Source organism: Ctenopharyngodon idella, chromosome 20, assembly GCF_019924925.1.
Source record: "Ctenopharyngodon idella isolate HZGC_01 chromosome 20, HZGC01, whole genome shotgun sequence".
Classification (NCBI taxonomy): Eukaryota; Metazoa; Chordata; class Actinopteri; order Cypriniformes; family Xenocyprididae; genus Ctenopharyngodon; species Ctenopharyngodon idella.
Genome location: NC_067239.1, coordinates 18,884,408 through 18,900,088, shown reverse-complemented (window position 1 = coordinate 18,900,088; position 15,681 = coordinate 18,884,408). Strand labels below are relative to the sequence as shown.

At 36.2% G+C, this 15,681-nt stretch overlaps 1 protein-coding gene across 1 annotated transcript in view; it reads right to left on the bottom strand.

Annotated features, from left to right (window-relative positions):
- The window catches only part of zbtb1 (zinc finger and BTB domain containing 1), a 422,399-nt gene that overhangs the window by 286,494 nt on the left and 120,224 nt on the right, over positions 1-15,681 (bottom strand). The window lies entirely within an intron of this gene.

The following is a 15,681-nucleotide window of genomic DNA, read 5'->3' as shown; positions in this document are numbered from 1 at the left end:
AACACAAAGGTCATCTAGAGACAGTGAATAATGTCATAGACATGTATAAAAATGATAAAAAAGTACTGTTTTTTTCTCAAGGTGATGAAATATCAGTACAGTCCACCTATAAAAATATTCTTAAAATAATCACATATGACATATCATGTCACATCAGATAATTAAGTAAATAAAGAAAAATAATCTGACAGTAGCTGATGTTTACAGATACTTCCATGTTTGCCATCCACATTTAAAAATAGATGAGATAGTACTCGACTCTCCACTCCCAGAACTGCTTTTCTGTCCGACCTTGGTTGCAGGAAGCCGCTATAAAAAGGGACTAAGTATATCTCTTGGCATTAGTTTATGAGTACCTACTGAGAAACTAAACAAGCACATTCAGTGGTTCAGCTTTTGTACCATATGTGAGATTGATTGCTCAGGACCTTGAGTCAGCATGACATCACACAAACAGTAGAATCAGACAGTGAAACATGTTTCACTGATGGAGAGTTTGCATAGTTCATAACCTGCATCAGCATTAACCACGTCATCACAGCACAGAGCAAATCAAGCCTTGAAAGAACTGTTGAAAGGAGCACAGAAGAAAATCTTCAAACTAAAATAACGACAAGCTTGTTCAGCTATGAAATCAAGCTGTTTTAGGGAAATCTCCAACAGTGCTGAGATACACCGTGGAGCTCATTTCAAAATATTCCTGGCTTGGAATGCATCTGTTACTCTCAGGTGAATTCCAGCGATGGAAACAGTGCTTTATTAATGATGCTTTACAAAAAACATTTATGTAGAGAAGTTTTACTCAGATTGCCTTAACTTGAGACTTGAGAAGGAAAACTGGCCCTCAGAAGTCTCTTATGCTCACCAAGGATTTGATAAAAATACTGCTACTATTTTCTATTTTAATATATTTTATAATGTAACTTATCACTGTTATGGTAAAGCTGAATTTTCATCAACCATTACTCCAATATTCATTATCACAAGATCCTTCAGAAATCATTCTAATATGCCGATTTGGTACGTAAGAATCATTTCTTATTAATACCAATTTTGAAAAAAGTTGTGCAGCTTGATATTTTTGTGGAAACCGTGATTTTTGAGGAATCTTTGATGAATAGAAGGTTAAAAAGAACAGCATTTATTTGAAATATAGAACTATTTTGTAGCATTATAAATGTTGTACTGTCACTTTTGATCAGTTTAAAGGGTTAGTTCACCCAAAAATGAAAATTCTGTCATTAATTACTCACCCTCATGTCGTTCCACACCTGTAAGACCTTCGTTCATCTTCGGAACACAAATTAAGATATTTTTGATAAAATCCGATGGCTCAGTGAGGCCTGCATCGCCAGCAATAACACTCCCTTTTTCAATGCCCAGAAAGCTACTAAAAATGTATTTAAAACAGTTCATGTGATTACAATGGTTCAACCTTAATATTATAAAGTGACAAGTATACTTGTTGTGTGCCAAAAATAACTAAATAGCGACTTTATTCAACAATATCTAGTGATGGGCGATTTCAAAATACTGCTTCATGAAGCTTCGAAGCTTTATTAATCATTTGTTTCGAATCAGTGGTTCAGAGAGCCAAAATCACATGATTTCAGTAAACGAGGCTTTGTTACATCATAAGTGTTTTGAAACTTCAATAGTTCACATGACTTTAGCTGTTTGATTTGCGCTCCGAACCACTGATTCGAAACAAATGATTCGTAGAGCTTCGAAGCTTCATGAAGCAGTGTTTTGAAATCGCCCACCACTAGATATTGTTGAATAAAGTCACTATTTTGTTTTTTTTGGTGCACAAAAAGTATTCTCGTTGCTTTAGAATATTAAGGTTGAACCACTGTACTCACATGAACTGTTTTAAATATGTTTTTAGTAGCTTTCTGGGCATTAAAAAAGGGAGTGTTATTGCTGGCGATGCAGGCCTCACTGAGCCATCGGATTTTATCAAAAATATCTTAATTTGTGCTCCGAAGATGAACGAAGGTCTTACGGGTGTGGAACGACATGAGGGTGAGTAATTAATGACAGAATTTTCATTTTTGGGTGAACTAACTCTTTAATGCCTTCTTGCTGAAAAAGCTTTTAAAAATATCTATCTATATCTATATATATATATCTATATATATATATATCTATATCTATATATATATATATATATAAATGCAGTCCTGACATCTGAGAACACAATAATAATCTGGACTCATAAAAATATAATATAAAACTGGAAATAAACCAAGTATTATGATTTAAACCAAATACACTTTATGACTTTAAGGTAATATGAAATTCTGCAACTATTTCAAAGGCAAATTTGTGACACTGATCATGCAAACTCCTTGGCACAAAAGGTCAGATTTTTATCTCCATTGAAACAAAAATTTTAATAAATACATTTGAACTTTTTCTACTGAATGTGACTATACATCTTTGGCGTAGACTGAAATGGCATCAGGTATTTTGTACTGAATAGTGCCAGATCAATCAGTATATGAATGAGGCAAATGACACACAGTGGTGAGTGTTAATCTGCATGCGAAGGAATGAGCACAGATACAATTCCAGGCTAATAGCAGAAAAACACAAACATTGCCCAGTAATGAGCCATGCCACCAGTTTCTGTTCATGCCAGGTACTCAAAAGACTCTTTTTTATTGTCCATGTGCACATGAGAAATGTACTATACTGCCACACTGGATAGGTCTAACTCTCATTTTAACGCCTTATATGCACATTACGGTATGCCAACACTCGCACCGACAACAGCACTGCTTGTTTGGACACTCAACAAAGCCATGGTTGGATTCACTGCCAAATCTGTTGCTGAAAGGGTAGAAACACCAGGCTTACGATGCACCCAGCCAAATAAGCGATCTGCTTACATAGACATGAAACAATACAGCTGCTTTATTTGCGTGCATTTCAGAACACATGCATTATGCATCAGAAAACATGCATAATTTAGGGGAACAAGCAGAGGATATGTCTGGTGCTCAGCCAAAGCTGCTACCTCCTTATGGAGCGACACAAAACAAATTCCATCTTGTGGAGGCAGATGGTGGACAAGGTGACAGGGTGCCTCTTATCCAAATTGCAAGCACTTGAGTGAATGTTGTCATGGGAACCTGGGCGAAAGGCCATTTTCGGATATCCCTTGAGCTTGGTCCTGGCAAAGAGGCCAAAGGTGACCTAGAGGAGAGGCTGTGGAGGTGCGCAGAGGTTGACAAGTGGAAAATCTTCGACCATAATGGAACTGTTTTTTTTATTATTGATTGGTTGAGCGTATGATGATGAAAACTGACTCAATATTCACCATGTAGCGATCAATGATCTGCAGTTATTTGAATAATATTCTACAGCAGATTAATGAGCTAATGAGTTTCTTTATCACTTTTGCCTGTTCCTTGTAAAGTTGATTTTATTTGATTGATGATAATACATGTAAAACCATTCAAACTTATAACTCTCTGATGGGTTTTAGCCACTCTAGACTTTAATCCTTTGCATAAAAGAGAATGCTTGGAGCTATTTTGTTGAAGTCTCTTGGAACTCTAAAAAGCTAATATTCTGTTCACTGACTTAAGCATATATTTGTGTTATCTGATAAACTGTCAATGTAAGCTACTTGTCATTTGGTATTTCCTCAAATGCATCATTTTAATTTTTTTATCTAAGCATTCTGCCATTTTAATGCAGCTCAGCTGTTTAGATTTAACGTAGAGTCACCACATCAAAATCCTGCCAGATATATACTAAGAAAAATATCTCAAAGAGTAGTGATATGTAAATATCATAAATATGATGATATCGTATGAGGGACCCCTCTCCTAAAGAATTCAGTAAATTATTTTCATATAATAAACACCCATTTATACTCTGTGAGAAAATGCTTTACATGTTTTTCGTAAAATTAAGACAATAAATTTCACAATAAATATCATTCTGGAGCATATTTATAGAGAATATTGCCTTACAACCCCTCAATGCACAATGTACCTCCCGAGATACAATACAAATACATTGAATTATTGAAGGTTCTCTTTCTGACCAGTCTTAAAGCCATAAAATAAACTATAGAACTATAAAATCATTTGAATTCGTAAAACGTTTCAAAAGCACTTTAATGTGTGGTGTTGCGTTTTTCTTTTTTCTTTTGGTCTGTTGTTGTTTTTGTAATTTTCAAAGCAGACTCCAGCACTCTTTTGATAGTCAAAGCAAAAGCACTTTAGATGGTGCTAAGAGCTTCTCTACATTAGTTTAAGCATGTGTGGAGCAGATGAGTGGTGACACTGGGGCGCAGTGCCTTAGGGACACCCTGACTCACCACAGCTGTCAATATTTACTAAAAAAAAACAGACTACACCCAAAACAAAGCAGCAAATGGGCATAGGAACATTCTAAAAAATCTATAGAAATTGATTCAATTCGAACTTAGAAGTTCATTTAAAAGGCAAAACACAAAACCATGAACTAAGAACTGACAGAGACTGACATGAATTATCCAAGCATGCTTGATTTTGCACTATAAAAGTAGTTGGTTTCCTTAATGTTTCATCAAACAGAATCATGTGACTAATGTTGCCTTCAAGTTGGAAACAGAACACAGAAGCAGCCTAAACAACACAAATTCATTTAATTGTGAATAATAAATGGAAATAATCTCTCTATATATATTACAGATATACACCAATCAGGCATAACCTTCCTAATATTGTGTTGGTCCCTCTTTTGCTGCCAAAACAGCCCTGACCCATTGAGGCATGGACTCCACTAGACCCCTGAAGGTGTGCTGTGGTATCTGACATCAAGATGTTAGCAGCAGATCCTTTAAGTCCTGTAAGTTGTGAGGTGGGGCCTCCATTGATCGGACTGGTTTGTTCAGCACATACTACAGATGCTTGATTGGATTGAGATTTGGGGAATTTGGAGGCCAAGTCAACACCTTAGACTTGTTGTTGAGCTCCTCAAACCATTCATGAACCATTTTTGCTTTGTGGCAGGGCGCATTATCTGGCTGAAAGAGGCCACAGCCATCAGGGAATACCGTTTCCATGAAAGGGTGTACATGGTCTGCAACAATGCTTATGTAGGTGGTACGTGTCAAAGTAACATCCACATGGATGTCAGGATCCAAGGTTTCCCAGCAGAACATTGCCCAAAGCATCACATTGCCTCCGCCGGCTTGCCTTCTTCCCATAGTGCATCTTGGTGCCATGTGTTCCCCAGGTAAGTGATGCACACGGCCATCCATGTGATGTAAAAGAAAACATGATTCATCAGACCAGGCCACCTTCTTCCATTGCTCCATGGTCCAGTTCTGATACTCACATGCCCACTGTTGGAGCTTTTGGTGGCAGACAGGGGTCAGCATGGGCACCCTGACTGGTCCGCGGCTATGCAGCCTCATACGCAACAAAATGCTATGCACTGTGTATTCTGACACCTTTCTATCAGAACCAGCATTAACTTCTTGAACAATTTGAGCTACAGTAGCTTGTCTGTTGGATCGGACCACACGGGCCAGTCTTCACTCACCACGTGTATCAATGAGCCTTGGCCACCCATGACCCTGTCACCACTGTTCCTTCCTTGGACCACTTTTGATAGATACTGACCACTGCAGACTGGGAACACCCCACAAGAGCTGCAGTTTTGGAGATGCTCTGACCCAGTCATCTAGCCATCACAATTTGGCCCTTGTCAAACTCGATCAAATCCTTACGCTTGCCCATTTTTCCTGCTTCTAACACATCAACTTTGAAGACAAAATGTTCACTTGCTGCCTAATATATCCCACCCACTAACAGGTGCTGTGATGAAGAGAAAATCAGTGTTATTCACTTCACCTGTCAGTGGTCATAATGTTATGCCTGATCGGTGTATTATCTATATAATAGGTCAGTGTTTCTACTATATATATATATATATATATATATATATATATATATATATATATACACACACATAGATGCCTCATTAGCAGCTGTATCTATGGGCCTCTTTATGTAAGCCGTCCACAATATTGGAATGGTCAAAGCCGGTCCACGACCATTCCAGAGCTTGTTCAAGTTGACTATCTATCTGTAGTTAGACGCATGAGTAAATATCTATATCTGCAATAGACTTCAGAAGATGTTTTTTTCTAAACTAGCAATACACCAAGACGAAGGCATCAGCTAACGCAACATTAAAAAGTTTCCAAAGTAAAAGTAAAAACATTAATGAGTACCGGTAACACTTTATTTTAGGGTTCAGTTCTCACTTTTATCTATTTGCCTATTAGCTTGCACATTATTGGCTTATAAAATTAAAACTTTACAAAAATTACATATTAATGCCTTATTCTGCATGACCTTATTCTACACCCCTTAAACCTAATACCTAAACTTAAATGCTACAAAAACTACCTTACTAACTATTAATAAGCAGTAAATTATGAGTTTACTGAGGCAAAAGTTGTAGTTAATAGTGAATATATGTTCCCCATACTGAAGTGTTACCACAAAAAAAGTACCATAGTAAAAACCTGTAATATTGAGTTAATACATATAAAAACACAAGCCAACACATTCTCACCTGGGAAAGGTTATATCCCTTTTCTTCAGGAATTTAAATCTCGGTGGTCTCACAACCAGAAGCTGCGCAATGTTGTGGCATCATTGATTCCTACTATGAGTGACAACACGCTGACCATTACTAGATGGCGGTATCTATGAATCATAACTTGTGTATCATCTAGAGTTTTCCACTTTAAATACGACTGTCATTCATTTGCTTGGAACTCATAATTATGATATCTCACAGGAGTTAAACCAGGAAAGAGCTTCTCTGATTTTGACATTCGAGACTTGTGTTTTGTTTGGTAATATTGCAAAGTACTTTCCTTCATGAGGTGTGCTCAATCAATTAGGACATTTCTGCCTTGATAATAAGCAAATTACCATCCCTAATGCAATAAATGATTTTGAACACGTAGATGGCCTAGCATTTTTTATATTGTTACATCTGAAATGAGGCATAATGGCTGGTTTGCCCTCATCTGACTTTTTTTTAAAAATGAGGTGCAGTGCAGCATCATGAACATTTGCCAGAAATTGACTGAATTAATATCGTCTCCCCATTACAATTGAAAATAGTCCAATATGAAAGCCCCTGATAATATGCAGCTGTGCTTGGCATTAGTGTAAAAGAGCTCCATTTGTCAGTTTCCTAGCAACCAAAAGCACTATATTTTCACTGCATGTTTTTCCTCTTTCCCCGTGATGTATTTACATGATATTTATAGTGTTGGCCGAACTACATACGGTATCTGCAAACCAAGCATTGTTGTTCTCAGACCCTTCCATACAAAAAGGTCTTATCTAATGCCTTTCACTGCAAACAGCATAGATACACACACACATATATATATATATATATATATATATATATATATATATATATATATATATATATATACACACACACACACACACACACATATCCATATATATATATATATATATATATATATATATATATACACACATACACACACACACACACACATATCCATATATATATATATATATATATATATATATAAACATGTTATATTTCTTGTTTTCATCAAATATAATAAGACAAAATATTCATCGCGTGAACAAAAACGCACAACAGATATAACAAATAAAAGTGGGAGTTTGACAAAAATCCCATTTTGTGGACTGTTCATTCTATAGGTTGAAAACTATAGGGCCTCACAGATTTCAGCATGACCTTTTGTCTATATTACTCAATAAGCAATCAGTTCCTTTTATTTCAGAGACTCTTGAATAAGCCTATGTCGGTTTTGTTAGAGGTTTGCTAATGAGCCTCCATTTATCATACAATACCTCCATAATGACTGCGGTCACATATGAAGCACATTCAGTCTGTTAAGAATAAATTAAACCAAACTATAAACTATTGTTATGATATGCATAAATGTGCATTTATTATGTTATGCAAATGCATTACAGTATGATCTATAAGTCGATTATGAGGTGGTTCTAACTCATCTGATCTGATTCAGCTTGAGACTGATGGATCCCAAATGCAGTCACATTCGTCATAACGGCTGAAATGGAGGCAAGGGTCAGTCAAACCGTCTCGGACGAGTCTGTCATCATCTTCATAAGCTGTCCTCTACATCTCTTTACAGCCTCCGGGCAGCATTGCTGTACTTCACCAACTGCTTCCGTTTAGCACCTCATGATGTTTCACACCCATCATGTAGCAAACCCGCTGGCTATTTCTGCTCCATCTGCCTCCTTCCGCCAACAGACCAGCTGACTCTTCAGCATTGGGATGGAAACTTGTGCAGGTTCACGTCTAAATGTCAGTCGCAACTCTGACTATGACAGTGGCGCATTTCAAAATGTCAGATTTGTGTTTGGGTCTAGTATGTTAGTTTGACATGTGTGTGGAACAAAGACACAAAACTGTCACCCTGCAGCCAATAGCTAGTGATCACATTTATAGCATTGGCCTGATTATTTACTCAGCTCTAGCTTAGGGGGAGGGCATTGTGATGAGGATAAATTTTTACTTCTCCAGCAGGTGCTCGAGCTGAACTGACCTAAATCTGCTCCGCGAAGAGGCATTGCCTTACAATGAAATCACAACAAGCCCCCTTCACTACCTCTTTGACTAAATCATCCTCAGCAATGTCAAGGGCTACACTGCGAATATGCAGAAGTATGACAGCATCATGCAAATGAACATCCATATATAAACCGGATAACAGTCTGGAGGCTAAAGCTTTGCTGACTTGGTGCAACGCTGAATATTTTACTTAAAATGGCTACAATGGTAGAAATATTGAGAATAGGCTAATTATGTACTATTGGGGATAACTAGCTAAAAGCTAACTTAGTAGCAAACCATGACAGTAGCTTAGCTGTTTGCAAAATAGTCTAGCATCTGCAGTAAAAGCTATTCACATACAATCAATGATACAAAAGGTTATTTAATAAAAGCAATTCATATAAAATGATACAAGTCAGGGTCTTATTTGTCAAACTTGACAAAGAAAAGTATTTTCCTGCGTTTTTTATATAACGTATTGCGCACATAATCTTTCAACAGAGCAAGGAGAGTATTTATCAAATGCACTCTCTTAAATTTTTTTTTCTTTTAAAAAGCTTTAATCATTTTAGCCCATTAGTTCATTCGGTTCCTTTCAAAACTGTTTTAAAAAAAAAAAAAAAAAAATCACTCAGTCGTGTTCCTGGAAATCCCTGAATGGCATTGTACAAGAGACATTATAAGTTATATTGTTTACACTTGAATGTGCATAAGCACTAAACCAGCCAGAAATGTGAGCAAAAGAAGAGTAATTTATAATTAAAGATTGCCTTCCCTTCTCCAAAACCCAGCCATCCAAAGACATTTCACCAAACAAGAAAATGTAAAAGGTTTTTGTTAAAAAACATAGGCCATTCCCATGACTATTTTTTGTTATTTTTATGTTCAAAAGTTTGGTATTGGATCAGTTTATCAGTTTAGTATTTTAAATGTTTTTTTAAAAGAAAGATCTTATGCTCATCAAGGCTGCATTTATTTGATCAAAATACAGTAATAATATTGTGGAATATTATTACAATTTAAAATAACTGGTTTGTATTTTAATATATTTTAGAATGTAATTTATTCCTGTGATGGCAAAGCTGAATTTTCAGCATCATTACTCCAGTCTTCAGTATCACATGATGCTTCGGAAATCATTCTAATATGCTGATTTGATGGTCAAGAAACATTTCTTATTATTATCAATGTTGAAAACAGTTGTGCTGAATATTAGGTTTTTTTTGTTTTTGTGAAAACTTTTTTTTTTTTTTTTTTTTATGAAAAGAAAGTTTAAAAGAACAGCTTTTATTTTAAATAAATGTCTTTACTGCCATTTTTAATCAATTTAATTTGCCCTAATATAAGTGTCTTTAAAAATAAAATCTTACTGACCCCCAACAGTTGAATGATCATAGTTAAAGATATATATATTTTCCACTGAATTAGCTTCAATGTAGTTAAAGGGTTAGTTCACCCAAAAATGAAAATTCTGTCATTTATTACTCACCCTCATGTCGTTCTACACCCATAAGACCTTCATTCATCTTCGGAAAACAAATTAAGATATTTTTGATAAAATCCGATGGCTCGTGAGGCCTCTATTGACAGCAAGTTAATTTACACTTTCAGTGCCTAGAAAGGTACTAAAAACATATTTAAAACAGTTAATGTGACTACAGTGGTTCAACCTTAATATTATAAAGAGACAAGAATACTTTTTGTGCACCAAAAAAACAAAATATTGTTTCGAATCAGGGGTTCGGAGCGCCAAAGTCACGTGATTTCTGCAGTTTGACGCGATCCGAACCACTGATTCCAAACAAAAGATTCGAAGCAGTGTTTTGAAATCGCCCAACACTAGATATTGTTGAAAAGTCGTTATTATTTTTTTTTTTTGGCACACAAAAAGTATTCTCGTCACTTTATAATATTAAGGTAGAACCACTGTAGTCACATGAACTGTTTTAAATATGTTTTGAGTGCCTTTCTGGGCACTGAAAGTGAAAATTAACTTGCTGGCAATGCAGGCCTCACTGAGCCATCGGATTTCATCAAAAATATCTTAATTTGTGTTCCAAAGATGAACGAAGGTCTTACGGGTGTAGAACGATAATAAATGACATTACTTTCATTTTTGGGTGAACTAATCCTTTAAGTCCCTTTTTGTTAGAAACTCATATTGTTGCTGCCATATACAATTATATATCTATAGAGAGAGAGAGAGAGAGAGAGTTGATCTGTTTATAGTACAAGCTACAGTTTCATAGTAGCTTCCCTAACAATCTGTGAGACATAAGGTCGGTAAAGCATTCCTGTCCGTGTGTTAGGGACGCAAAGGGTGCCAGGGGGTTAATTAAAACCACTAACCCACTGAGGAGGAAGAGGTAAGAGGCTCTTGGCGTCGGTGCTGACCTGTGCAAATGACGCTCCGCCTGCCATGTTCAAAGGCAATTTACATCCCTTTCGAAACTATGCAGCTGTCAAGAAACATCCCCGAGGCCCCTGCTGTCGCTTCAATTATCACAACCTTAGGTGCAGAGTAGCATCCTCCCACTCCTGTCCCATCTGGACTTCTCTGGAGTAAGACATTGTACTGATGAACTCTGTCAGCAGAAGGAGAAAGACAGGAGAACGTCAAAGAGACAGGAGAGGATTCAGAGGAAAACAGACAGATATGTGGGCACAAATGTGACCACAGGGGAGAAAACACTGCTCCAAATGATCAGTCAACACTAGCGGTTACTGGCAATTTTTAACTGTACCACCTCGTCTGTATGTTTTCATAAGAAAACAACACTATTACTGACAGTTATAGTAGCATTTGAATAAAGTAGGTTGTGGTAGAGCTATTGGCCTCGATAAAGCTACCTCAATGTTTTCATTAAATAACCATGGAAATATTGAAAATATCTTAAAACCTACACTTGGGTTTATAAAATAGAATAAAATAAAATAATGTTTTAATTGAATAGCCACAGGAATATCGCAAATATAATTTTGAAACCCCCTCTTGTTTGTAATTAATTAAAGCAAAATCACAAAAACAATAATGTTGTGGTATTAAATATGAGATAAAAATAATTTCACATAGCATCTTAAAATCTTAAAAACCCTCTTTTGGCATTAAAAAACTACTAGGGCTGGGTAAAAAAATATCGATTTCACGATTTTAATCGATACTCATTTTTACGAACCGATATCGATTCTTAAATCCCAAGAATCGATTAGTTTAGTCTGTTTTCAGTTGATGAATGAACAGAACAAGTCAGCTATCTGAAAAATATAGCTATGCACCGTTACATATTCATTGTAATTTTAATGTTCTTCAATACTTAATGCATGTTTGAATAAATCAGTTATGACAGCCACAATTTTAAATGTTTATATTTAAAAAAAATTAATTGGAGTAGAAATATGATTATGTAATTCTAAACTTTAGTTATTATAAAAAACATCATTGAGTGTAATTTAAGTGTTTGTATATAAATAAGTTAATTTTAACAATATTATAGTAATGTAGTACCAACTGACTCCCATGTGTAGTTTACAGCATTAGTTGAGAGATTTTTTTCCTCTAGAAAATTTGCCATGTACTGTATCTGATATACTACATCCAAAATAATCGATATCGAATCGAAATCGTAATTGAATCGAATCGCAAGCATGTGAACAGAAATCGTATCGAATCGTGAAAATTGTGTCAATACCCAGCCCTAAAAACTACTGTCGGGATTTACTAATGACACGCAGTGCAAAATTAGCGCTGAAAAGGCATGGACTGAGTTGTTTATGCGGCTGACTATTGCATATGCATTTGTAGGAGTTTCCCTTTCAGACGCAAAATTTATGGGAGGAGAGTATTTAATTGAATCACGCAACACGATTTACTAATGTTTGCGCTAGTCAATTTACTGGTATTTGCGCCATTATTTAACACTCAAAAAAAAAAAACATGTCTTAACCCATTTTGCGACATGGCTGCAATTTTTTCTGCTAGGAGGAGACACCGCAGAGAACAGAGAGCGCGTGGTAGAAGGGAGAAAATATTTTCCACTCGTATTAATTTCTTTGGAATGCCAGAGGAAGATGTTATCCAAACATATCGTTTGCCAAGCCATGGTGGCCTATATACGTGTATGTGTTTGTCAGATTACATGTAACAAGTTGCGCATGTGTCGATCCGCACCTGATGAGCATCAGCTCTGCTTATTTGTGACCCAACGCTAATTTGCACTGCTCTTGGTAGATTGTGTTGGTCATTATGTAAATTATTTGACTGCATCTGTGTTCTTTAATTTGTGCGTCAGCAGATCACGTGCAAAACTTGCCACTCCCGTAGGCGCATTTGTGGAATTGCGCTCTCACGCTCTTGCCCTGTTTAGTAAATCTGGCCCTATAACTAATAATACTGAGATAATATTGAGATTGTACAGTACTGAAAGGGATTTCAATATAGCAAGCGAAAAGAGGTGTTCATAATGTGAGTGGCCATCGCAGGTCAAGGATGGATTTGATTGCAATCACAACTCATCTAGTTTTTCCTCATGCTTAGATATTTGTATTGCCATTCTAGCTTCAAATGAAGTAACACACAATAACATGTGTTGAGGAGAGTCCTCGTGGGTTGTGCTGGGTAAACATGCATATGGTGTTGTGGAGAGGAGGGACATGACCTTAGGGTTAAGCAGAAACCTTCTGAAGGGGCGGCAGTGGGTCAAGATGTACTTCACGAGTCTCCTCAAAATGAGAATGTCAAATGAGTGATACGGTCTCATTCAAAAAGAGAAATCTGAACAGAGAGAAGCAGAGAGAGAGAGAGAGAGAGAGAGAGAGAGAGAGATCTACAGCTTTTCATTTATCTGACATTGTTCATTTGTGATCTTATGAGAGATCTTTTGCACCTTCTGTTTTTGCCCCCTGGGCAGCGACTGAAGTGCTCAGTGAGATTTGCTGTATGTGTCTGAATCAATACGCTTTGACATATCGCGATTCATCATTGAAGAGTCAATCTCTGGTTGGATCTGCCACTTTGAAGCGTAGACTCAATATGTGGAATTCAGAGCAAGATAGTAATTTTATTCCTATTATTTCAGGGAATAATCAATATATGATATGCGCTCGATTTCTCTGATTCTTTACATTACACATTAGCTGTTGAGGGTATTGATCAAAATGGAAAGTGAGGAAAAAAATAGTATGTGTTTATATGTCAGTGGGAAAAACAACAACAAAAAAAGAGAGCTGATCAAAGCTCTGCCAGACCAGCGGATGCCCTTCATTTGTCCCGCTGCAGTTGACCAGCTAAAAGGATAGATGCTTTGAAAGAGGAACAAACAGGATCTCTATCTCCAACACCACAGAGGAAACACAATAAGACGGGGAAAAAAAACAGGGCTTGTTCTAAATAATTCATAATATAAAGGTTAATAAAAAGGAGAGATCATGCAGAGACAAACTTCATCCTAAGAAGGATAGAGGCTGATGAATGCATTTCAGACAGAGTTTTTAGTTATTTTTTTTTTTACAAAAAGTTTACAGCTATGATTAGAGTACTTCTGTATACACTTTTACTTCTATTTATCATCTCTAGTGTTTGGTGGTAAAATATGTTTACTTTTTTTTTTTTTCTTTTTTTTTTTCAAAAGCAGCACATCTGTGAGAAAAAACAAACACTTGATTTTATACAGTACCTCAGTGAAAGCACTTTATGTTCTCATTTCCATTACAATAGGATGCCTAATTTGTCTCTTCTGTGTTATCAGAGGATTACAAAGACTGGAGATGAAATGTGTCTGTTTTTCAATTTTAGATAGTGTTTGATATACATGTGTCTTAAAGTATTAATTTAGACAATTAGAGCTATATGAACCTTTTAAAAAGGCTTCTTAAATACACAAATTCTTGGATTTCTCAACAACATGCACTTGAACATGCAATCATTCTTGTTGTTTGGCATTTTATTTGACCAAACAGTGTAAATTTCTGTTACTCATGAGCTCAATTTGGAGCTTGACCATTTCTGGACCTAAACAAAATTTAAACAAATAACTAGGACTGTCATTTATTTAAAGCATGTGTAGACCAAAATTAAAAATAGCACAGAAGATGCAGGAATGTTTCTCTACATCTAACTCAGAAACACTATAAAATTGAAAAGATGATTTTAAAGCTCCGATTTTGGTTCCTCAGACCACCACAGTGGCAGAACCCTCTGGAGAAGCTCCAGGCACCCTCTCAAACAAGACAGTCCTCTGAGGTACTAAATTACTGCCAGACCTCTAAATAGTGTCAGTAACCACATTAAAGGAAAGACTCTAAATTGTAATGCAGAAGCCTGCATTTTCTGTAAAGCTGCTTTGAAAACGATATGTATTGTGAAAAGCACTATACAGATTAATGTGAATGAATTTAATTGAACTTGAAATATGTAAAAAAAAAGTTCCTTAAAGTGGTGCTCCACCGCTGGTATAATGGGCTTTTAATAAAACTTGGCTGTCTATACTGTAGATACGCTTACCAGAGTCAGATACCACCTTGCTTTAGTAGGAAATACGTCTCAGCAAACTTTTAGTCATAATTGTGTTGACTTGTATTGTTTCTGGGTGCAAGAATTCAAAGAGTAAACATTTAGTGGAAGTGGGGATCCAGCGTGTTAAAGGCAGTGGCTAAAAGGCTGCAAAGAATCGTAAATACAGAGCAATCACCGTGACGGAAACCTCAGTGTTTGAGGTCGACATTTGAAACTGAATGGCCACAAACACAGTGTTTTAGGCCAAACAGAGGGGAAAAAACTGAAAGAAACTGTCATTCCGTTAGTTCCGCCCAACCCCCTGAAACAAAACCTGCTGTAGTGTTGATTTTTCTATTATTATTTTTTATTTTTTGCTGTTACTGTCACTTTTTAACAATTTAATGCACCCTTACTTATTAAAAGTATAAATACAAATACCTATACAAATAGATATATTGTATTATTTGCAATTTATTAGATTAATGAATCAGTCATATCATGCATTACTTCCCACAACAGCTACTGTATTTCTGATGTCACTGCAGAGATGTTTTCAAGGGTATTGTTAA